The sequence below is a fragment of the Temnothorax americanus genome, unplaced genomic scaffold (assembly GCF_048541705.1).
Source record: "Temnothorax americanus isolate GAGA-0224 unplaced genomic scaffold, ASM4854170v1 Scaffold19, whole genome shotgun sequence".
Lineage (NCBI taxonomy): Eukaryota > Metazoa > Arthropoda > Insecta > Hymenoptera > Formicidae > Temnothorax > Temnothorax americanus.
The window spans coordinates 4074402-4084799 of record NW_027509329.1 but is presented as its reverse complement, the minus strand read 5'-3'; positions in this window follow the sequence as shown (position 1 = coordinate 4084799).

The following is a 10398-nucleotide window of genomic DNA, read 5'->3' as shown; positions in this document are numbered from 1 at the left end:
CGAGTGAGTGCATCGAGAAGCGTCCATGCAATCGTCATAACGGATCAATCTAGACTCTAGAGAGAACGTTGTTAGTCTCCGTTATTCAGTAAACATTTATTACTTGCTCTGTCGCTTTACTTTTCTTCTCTATTTATTCTTCTTTTAGGTAGTGTTTCTTAATGAAAATAATGTACTCATAAGACATAAATTTAAATAAAATGAGAGTTTTTAAATTTACGTTTGCGTTTGGAAGAATTGAAATTATCGTAAACTTTGATCGTCCTTTCGTATGCGTATTTTGTATATTTTTTTGTATTCGTTAGTTCTTTATTTTTATCATCAGCGTATCCAAAGAAATGTGCCTTGTCTGATTTCAGAGAAAAAATTTTATAGAAACTAATCTCTGAGTTTTTTGCTTTTGTAAGTTTTTATTAAGAGATCTTTATTTAAAATATCGGAAGTTTTTAAGAACTGTGAAATTCACAGTAGAACGTATCAAAAAATTATTTAAATTAGTCAAATCTACTGCATGTATAATGTATACATAATAAATGTAATATATTATTATATTATACACTTTTTTCAACAAAATTAAAGGTCACTTAAAATCAACGCTAAAAAGGATTAATTTAAAGATTATACGATCTTTATTAAAAAATGATTGCAGAGCGATGTTTTAAAGCGTTTTAAAGCACAAAACTTTTGAATGTTTCAAAGCATGTTTTTCTGCAAAGATTTTACTACAAACTAATTTAAAACTACTTTGATGGCGTGCACGGGAAAAATAATTTAATCTCCAAATTTTTTTTAATTATATTGTAAAATTTAACGTTATCTCTTTAAAATATTTTTTCTTAATTTTACGCTACAATTTTTTTCATTGAGTTATGACAATTGAAGTAAGTAGTGCATTTTTAGGTTTTTGTTCTCTAAAAATCTGTAATTCTGTTGCCGGTATCAGTCTCGTCGAGACACATGTTCGGACGTAATTTGTCCTGAATAACTTTTTGAAGATGCTGATGCAATCAGCATTGAGTTTGGGATAGATCTTTTGAGTCTGTATTTATTATTTTTGTCTGGAAACTAAAGAACGCGCGTAAGCGCGTCGAAAGAAGTCGTTGGCCATATGGCCATATAATCTAACTAGGATTCGGGCCATGTGTGTTGTTTTCATAAAAATGCGTGACTTTGAATTTGGTTCTTTTTAACGCTGATTTTAAGTGGTTCTTTAATTTTAAGAAGTGTACATATAAACATATGTATATACATAATATATATATGTATATTTATTATATACAAGTGTCTATCGTAACGGTTCACACAATTTTTGAGACATTTGCGATAGTTTAAAACTTAAAAAAAAAACAATTAGAATCAAAAGCCATGCGATCCAAGCTTAGGTCTTTGAAAGCCTTATATTAGTTTCTGTATACATATATGTCTATATATATATACATATAATTTTTCCAACGAACTGCGCGCCGATTATTTGTCGGACTTAAAACACAGTAATTGTTAGAAATATATGTATATATATAGACATATATGTATACAGAAACTAATATAAGGCTTTCAAAGACCTAAGCTTGGATCGCATGGCTTTTGATTCTAATTGTTTGTATATCGTTACGATCCTATTTCTCTTATTATTATTTATTCACGTCGCCTGAGAAAGACGTTTCAAACTATTATTAACCGGTTATTGCGATAAATATTACCACATGCCTCGGTGGTCGAATTGGTACGACGCCATACACGGAATGAGGGAGGTTCCAGGTTCGAACCCTGGCTGAGGTAATATTTTTCGCAATAAATTTCTTTACAGTTTTTAGATAATTAAATCGAGTCGATTTAATTCCGGGGAGGGAAGGGTTTTTAATTCTAACAATTACTGTGTTTTAAGTCCGACAAATAATCGGCGCGCAGTTCGTTGGAAAAATTATATGTATATATATAGACATATATGTATACAGAAACTAATATAAGGCTTTCAAAGACCTAAGCTTGGATCGCATGGCTTTTGATTTTAATTGTTTGTATATCGTTACGATCCTATTTCTCTTATTATTATTTAAAAAAAAAAAGATTGTAAAAAAGACATTTATCTATTTCGCGCACCCTACAACTTCTAATCTAAAAAAAAAACGACAAATTTTTTATCACAAAAATTCACGGTCACTTTGATTTTTTTAAATAGCACCGTATGATTCTTTTTCATGATATTGTAGAACGTACTTAAGAAGAATTCAACATATTAAATGCTACTTAAATATCAATAAAAAGAACATTTCTGGTAGTACGTTGAATTCGTCTTAATATCTCCTACTATACTGCGTGATGCTTATATTTAAAAATTTTTAAACAAATCTTGAATTTTTTATGAAAGAAAAAGGTTTCTGATTTTTTAGCTGCAAATTGTAGCTTATGTAAAACAAATAAATGTTTTTCTTACAATCTTTTTTTTAAACTGGTCGCAAATGTTTTAAGAATGATGCAACTGTGTCGCGCGCGCGTATATACAATAAATATATTTTATATGTACTAAACACCACAATGTAAAGTCGATACTTGAATCTATCAAAGTTTATTGTCGTCGCTTTTCCGCGATGCCGATTGGTTCTCTCGCTGCGCTTACTTCATGAGCAGCTGTCATCGTATATTTTGACAGTTGTGTGTAATGTTAAAGCTAAATAAGCGCATGCCTTTTACCAACTGCGAGTTGTAGCGACCACGCTCTTATACTTTGACAGACTGTAGTGCAAAATATGCTTCGGAGATATCATTCAATTATCGACGACGATGGTAACTGGACACATTATTAATGTAATTGCATTTTAGCTCTAATCAAATAGAATGTATCTATTATTTCAAAATTTTGCTAACTCAATTTTTCTATAAATTAGGCCGAACACGCTTTTACTTGACTGACTGTATACTTAACTAGATTGATGCTAACTTCTTTCTTTTTTGGCTATGGAAAAAACTATAATCGGCCAGCAGCCATGTTACCTACCACACAATGGCAGCGGTATGTGTGTGTTGTGCATCTGATACCAGTGATACTTTATGGTGTGCAACGCAACAGTTGCTACAATTTTTTTACATTAGGTTTGTTACGAAATAAGACGTACTCACTAGTTGCAGCAACCGTTGCGTTGAACGTTGCACGGTCCTAGTGAGTATCCGGCATAAGAGTATGCAGTAAGACATAAGCACAGTAAGCTATTGACTGGGATTTTTACAATTTAAGAATTATGTGGTTGGTTAATAGCTTACTGCTTACGTCTCTCTCATTCTCTTATGGCTATTGTAGACGGTTCTTTAGTGATCACATACGCACTAACACACTACCGCTTTAGTTGTAGGTAACAGGAAACCCTGCAGGTACACTTTTTTGACGGTTCTAGCGATCTAGTTAAGTTTAAGACATCTGTTGTATAAAAATAGCTCTAAAATTATTATATCTTTATTTTACAACGCACTTGAGCAACTCGTGTGTTTCCTATATTACGCGCGTTTTTACATTGTTATTTCTCTTGCATGCTATATAGTAGAGGAAGAAAAGAAAAGGGAATAGAAAAAGAAAAATCATAAGATATCACGGTCGAGTTGTATAAAAAGTTTCGCTAGATTTATAGTTTTGCCATTTGACGCTTTCGTGCTTTTATAGTGCACCAAATAACTGGCGTATATACACATTTTGCACGAGCAATAACTTTTGCGACCAAATTGGGGTAAAGTTTATCGTCGTTGAGTAGCCGCATTCGTAGTTGAAATTGATATCAGTTTCGCCGATGTATTGTCATGCTAAAGTACAGCTCTCGTATCGAGTAGAAAGTACACCAAGTAGCTAAGAAAACCTGCAAAAATCTCCGGAAAGAGTTGAAGAAAGAGATCATGATCCGTTATGTTAAATTATCGAGACATCGAGACATTTGAGATCCTCATATTACTTTTATGATGTTACGACATAAATTTCTATTATAAAATATTAGTACAGATAATAATACCGAAAAATAATACTGAAATGTAACTGTATTGTCAGCTTATCCGCACGTGTATTAACGATTCGACAACACGATATTTCGCGTCAATTAATCTGGAGTACGTGTCTATATGAGTGTAGGTGGATGTTTAAATAAAATATGTCAGAGCGCACACAGATCCGTGTACCGCGAGTGCGCACAAGTTTTTCGGGACAATGAAAATTACGTCACTCTATTTGCCCGTGGCAGATTTACGATCAACTGATATTTGACTTGCTTAAGTAGGCATTATATATTTTACAATTTCCTCTAACAAACACGCTATATAAATCGGAGAGAATCAATCCGTCGAATCTAAATATTTCTCTAACCATCTCAGGTATCATCCGTAGATAGACTTGTGTCTAATTAATTAATTTACGCGTGAGCATATTTTTATTAAAAAAGTATTTGTACCTCGATATAAATAATATTTGAGTGAAAAGGTAGTAATAGATCATGTTTAATTGCTTACAATAACTTTCTTGTATACCTTCGAAAACGCGTTTGCAACATATTGTTTTTGAGTGATTGCTTACAACAATGCACGCTAAAACCAATTTTCAGTTAACAAAGTAAGCGAACAAAGTTATTTTGTACTATATAAAATTATAACATGTTATACATACATATACATATATTGCTGCTCATGGAAAATTGAAAGTTACTTAATGTTTAGAAATTTAAAGAAAACGTGAATTTTACGTTATAAAATAGGGCAACTCCGGTATATACGCCGCAATTAAGGGAAACTTAATTTATCGAGTACTATTTACTATGTTTAAGGAACATGTCCGTCATGTCCGATCACTGATTGTAAAATATCTCGGATTCGAGAAGATCTATTTGAGTGTATCTGGTGAGCAGAAAGGTCACTCTCGAAGATAGCAGTTGACCGCTCTTAACGACTCGGGAGTATGAAGTCGTGCTTCTCCCGGTTGAGCGGAGGGGCACGTGTTAAAAAACGTCTCGGGTTCCTTGACAATCACGCACTTTTAACAACTTATTGGGCGGCAATGCCGCGCATGAATCGGTGGAGAAACCACGCACACAGAATATTTGCCGTTTTGCCGAAATCACTTGGGCAGTGCCCACCCATGTGAATTATACCAATAAAAACTTTATACTGTCTACTACTATAAAAAAAATAGAAATATGAAATATTCATTTTTTGTATTTAATAAAAAAAATTTTTAGAAACCTTTGCATTTTTGCCATATATCCCAGAGTTGTGGGTTATATGTATGACATTCATAGGTGAATTATACGCCTTATAAAAAAATTACAAATAATGTTTACAAATAAGACTATAAAATGTCATAAAAAATTATAAAATGTATGTAAAAAGTTTATTGAGATGTAAGAATGATTAACAAATTATAAAACTAAAAAATTAAAAAAAAATAGAAGAACGATAGATGCATTAAAGATTATTGTTATACGATCCAAAAAAAGAAAAAAAAACACACGAGATTTCAAGTTTTACAAAGTGTCTGTACTATGGCATAAATCCTGCATGCTAACTTGCCGTATATCCTAAACAAGAGGGATATACAAGATATTAAGTTAAACAAAAAATACAAGAGCTAATATGCACTTGTATTTTGCTGTATTCCATTATTTACTATCTCTCTACACTTATATGTATCATGAAATAACCATTAAACCTTTTACATTCCCTAAAATAATCATTTTACATAGGTCGTAACACAAGATCGCGCTTCTTACTACGGTGAGAAATCGATTCTACTCACGACAGTTTGGTTAAGATTAACAGTAAAGAACTGAAATTACAACACAATACTAATATAGCATAAAGGCACATAACAAAATAATTGCGAGCAAGTATACATTTATTCCTTCTATTTTTTCTTACATCTGCGGCGTAAAACCCCGCGCAGCGTAAATACCGCGGAGTTACCTTATATAAACGCGTCATCGCGTTGCTACTGAATAAAAAAATTTCAATTTATTCATATTTTGCATCTACAAAAAATTTACGCGTGTCGACATAATCTTCAATTTAAATTAATGTAGATATTAAATTGTATCGTGGAACTACATCGCGGAATTAGCTTCTCGCGAAAGAGGAAAATTTAGTGGCGCGCACTATTCAAAGATCTCGACGTATATTTTCTCTTGTGAAGTCTTTTCCGTGCAAAAATGTTTCCTACCACCGCGCGCACTTTATTTCCTTTCGGAAGCTCCCGCAGTTTTTGATGAATCGCGACTTGCTGTGAAATTGGGTCACGGAGGATCCGTGCAAAATAATCTCGTCGCCTAATTTAACTAGAAAATCATCACGCTGCACTTTGTACGAAAAAAACTTTTCTATTATTTTCTTGTTACTTTCACACATCTATTTGCGATTATTCGCAACGGATTCGCAATGAGCCAGAAACGGTCGGGAACATTACATTTTTTTGAAGTAAAACTTTTTTAGACACGGTAGTGAGTTCGATTTTGCGACACGAAAGAGCGTCACGAATTTTGCGACACGAAAAGTGTAACGAAAATTTGACCAATAAACGTACGGCATTTGCGAGATGGGTCCTTCTTTTGGCACGGTAGTAAGTTCGATTTTGTGACACGAATTTTGGGAAGCGAAAAGTGTAACAAAAATTCGACCAATAAGCGTACGAAATGAAACTTCTTTGGCACGGTACTAAGTTCGATTGTGCGGCACGAAAAATCGTCACGAAAAAGTGTCACGAAAATTCGACCAACAGGCGTACAAAGTGAAACTTCTTTTGAATCGGTAAATAAGTTCGATTTTGCGACTCAAAAACGCGTCACAAAAATTCGATCAGGCGAGACGGATATAGTGAGAACTGCATGTAACACATTTTCGAGTTGCGGACGGCTGCGTGTGGAGTGACTAATTCCGTTGTATTGTTTTTGTATTAATTTCAGAAAAGTTATGGCACAGCCTTGCCTTCAGAAGTTTCACTTCTAACGCGCGTGGCGACCACGCGTTTATTATTTTTTTTGTTTTGCCCTGTGTATTTTGCACTTTTGATTGTTCCGCTTCCACCCGTGTAATTTTTTCGTTATCTTAGGCATAGAGATTTTGTATTATTGGAAGAACAATGCAATAGAGTTGAAAAGTGCTCTTACGACAACTATTTTCTAACTATTGATAAAACTCAAAACTTTTCGCAGAGATTGCGTGCGTATTCTTTCTTTCTAGGCTCTCGCTTTCTCTGTGCATGTCTATATGTTTGTACTATATAAATCTTAAAAAATAAAACATTTCAACACGGTGTTTATCACAGTAGATTTTATGGAATTTTGTTTTAAAAAAACATTTTTTATTTTACAGTACAGAGATACATTAAATTTACAATTTCTACGTTTACGCAAGCGTTACTTCTGTAATAACTTACGATATATCATACGTTTACGCGGAGTAAATTATCGCAAGTTACTACAAAATCCCGTTTACGCGAAAGAAAATCCCGTTTACGCAAAGGAATAAATTATCGTAAGTTACTACGAAAGTAACGCTCGCGTATAAACGTAGTAAATGTTCGCGAAATAACACTCTGTTTGTTTGTTGCTCGTTTGAGTGATTTATACAACTTTACTCCTGATTTTTCCGAATTAACTACATAGCCGGACTTTTTTTCTTTTTTCCTCTCTCTTTGTGGCGAGGAATAGTTACACTGCAATTTTCGTGTTGGCAGCAGTTTTAACGGCCTTGTGTTGCATCGCGCCAGCGCAGCGTGTGTCGTTCCTATTGTCGTTTCTACATCGTGTGTTCCACGAATTACTTCGCGCCATGCAGGTAATCCCCGGCTCGTATACGTCGAATTGGGTCACGCGTTTGTTCTCAGAGAGAGAAGCTGGAGCAACGGGTCCCCATCCGCGCGGAATTTCCATGCCGTAAAGTCGCGAGGGAAAACGACTGCGGCAAAGAAAGCGAGCGCGTTATCTATGGCTGAGAAGGTGCGCGTGAAAGAATGGCGCGCGCCGGCATTACGACTTATTAAATTCAGCCACCTCCGTCGTTCCTTTACCTTCCCCCCCCCCCGTCTCTTCGGTCACTCGGCACGAGCTCTTCCGCTCCGTACGTTTCGCCCTTCTTTGGCATCTTCCCACTCCACGTCTCTCTCGCCCGTAAACCTACCGTAATTTTATGGCGATTATTCGCATATACATATATCCCGCCGTCTGTGACCGCGCGACGTGACGTTAATTACAACTCCGGACTTTAATTTTAAACCAGCGCGACACGATTATTAGAATAAGCCGCGCCGCAGACCTCGTATACCGCGTGCGTTATTGCGGCATGCAATTATACATATATAGATCCGCGGCTTCTCTCGGGAGACGTTCCGGGATGATTCTAAGCGACCAGGTGGCACGGCGATTCATTAGATGTGTAGATTAATTTCCGCGATTCTGTAGGAATCGAAGAATTATAGAAGTTGCTCGGTAGTCTTTTATTATGAATGCGGTAGAAGTTTATTATAAACTTTAAACTTTGCCCGTTTTTTGTCACTTCGTTTTAAATGATTATTATTTTCTTGGCTCGGAATAACAAAATTGGCTCACTTAACGATATATAATATGACAAATTTTGTGTGTAACTTTGCATGCGATTACATATAGTGTTTTTTCATTAGAAACTTTCGTGATAACGAGATATAAGGCTTTTGAGAGAGTTTTCTTTTTTGTTATTGTTAGTCCATATTGTCTATAATGTTTTGACTTATATGACATCTGAGTTCTAACAACATTCACAGAAATAAATTTTTATTTAATTACACGCTGCGAGAAGCTGACACAATTGCAATAACAGACCGACGAAATATATTATTTTCTTTATTTTAACGTAATTTTCGCATCCAACCAGCAGTTGCGCGTTCGCATGCTTTAATTGGGAGAAACAGTTCTCCGCGTAACTAACAAAGCTACGGAGCCGTAAGTAACGGTAACAAGTAGCGGTTAAGTAGTAACAACAATATGAAAGTCTCCTCGAGGTAGCTTTGGCAGCTAAATGTTTGCAGTGCAGTCGGCCAAAGGGAAAGAAAAAAAAGAGCAAAGGGGGGGTTTAATTTTTTGTGAATGTTAGATGGGAAATGAGAGGGGGAAGCTGTGGGAAAATGATGAAAATACCTGGGGTATAAGTTGACTTTTAGGCTTAGATTTAGAGATCACTGGGTTGTTTTATATAGCTAAAGAAAATGGGGGAAAAAAAAAAAGGGTGTTTTTTTATGGGATGGGTTTTAGTTTATATCGGCTTTTTACCAGAGGAAAAACGGATTATAAGACAATAATAGCTCCTAATTTTGAGTATTGTGCAACCCGTTTTAAATTTTGACATTTGGGAATGAAAGGGGAAAAAGGGAAACCAGGAAATGGCCCAAAAAAAGCGAAAAAATCGAGGGGCTCTTGAGAGCCCAAAAATGACTGGCAAGAAAAATAGATTTTAACAAAGTGGAGCATAGCTGCAAGCCCCTGCAGTTTTGTCCTTTAAAAGGGGAAAGGTTTTTTTATTATTAATTTTTTTAAAGTTTTATATTTATGGGTAAGGGGAAAAACAACTTTTGCTACCGGACAATTAAAAGGGACAGTCTAAAAAATTAGGGGAAAAAGGAAAAAAAAGAAACCTGATAGGCAAACCGACAAAAGGCGGATTGTTTTTATAGAATAAGTGGAATTTGCGTTAGGGAGGGGAGAGAAATGCCCCAAAAAAAAATTTTTTTTATAAAGGGAAAAAGGGTTTAAAAATGTAAACGCACTGCCAGCCGAAATTAAAAAAATGCAAAAGAATAAAAAGGTTAAACGGGTGTAAAAAAGGAAGTGGTTGTTGGTATTTATTAAATAGTGGAGAGGAAAAATAGTGAGAAAGCAAATAAAGGTCTTTCATCATTTATTTATTTGAGGTGAGAGGAGAGAGAGTAAAAAGAAAGATTTCTCTTCTCTTCATCTCTCTCTCTCTCTCTCTCTCTCTCTCTCTCTCTCTCTCTCTCTCTCCTATTTCAGCTTCCCTCCGCTCGTTTCCACCTGCGTACGGCAACGGTTCCTCTTTGCACGGCGGAGTCTCGTCCATGCAAGGCTAAGTACATACGCGACCGTACCGCCTCTAAGCCAGTCCCGCGTTAACTCAGTCGAGTCAATATTTAAGTCAAACTAGTTCTCTCCTCTTAAATTAACGATTCACATCGGGCTGCATCTCAATTAATGGTCCGCTATCGGCCCGCTTCACAAACTCGTTTGGCTATCGGTTTGCCAATAGTAGCTTTCTATTTTCCATCGAGTATACCTTTCTCCAGCCTTCGATCCAGTCTCTTATTTAGAAGACAATTTGCCGTTTTTTGTCACGCTCTTGTTTAATTCTATCCCCGACTCTATACATTGTTCCTTCAGAACTCTTCGGACGCAA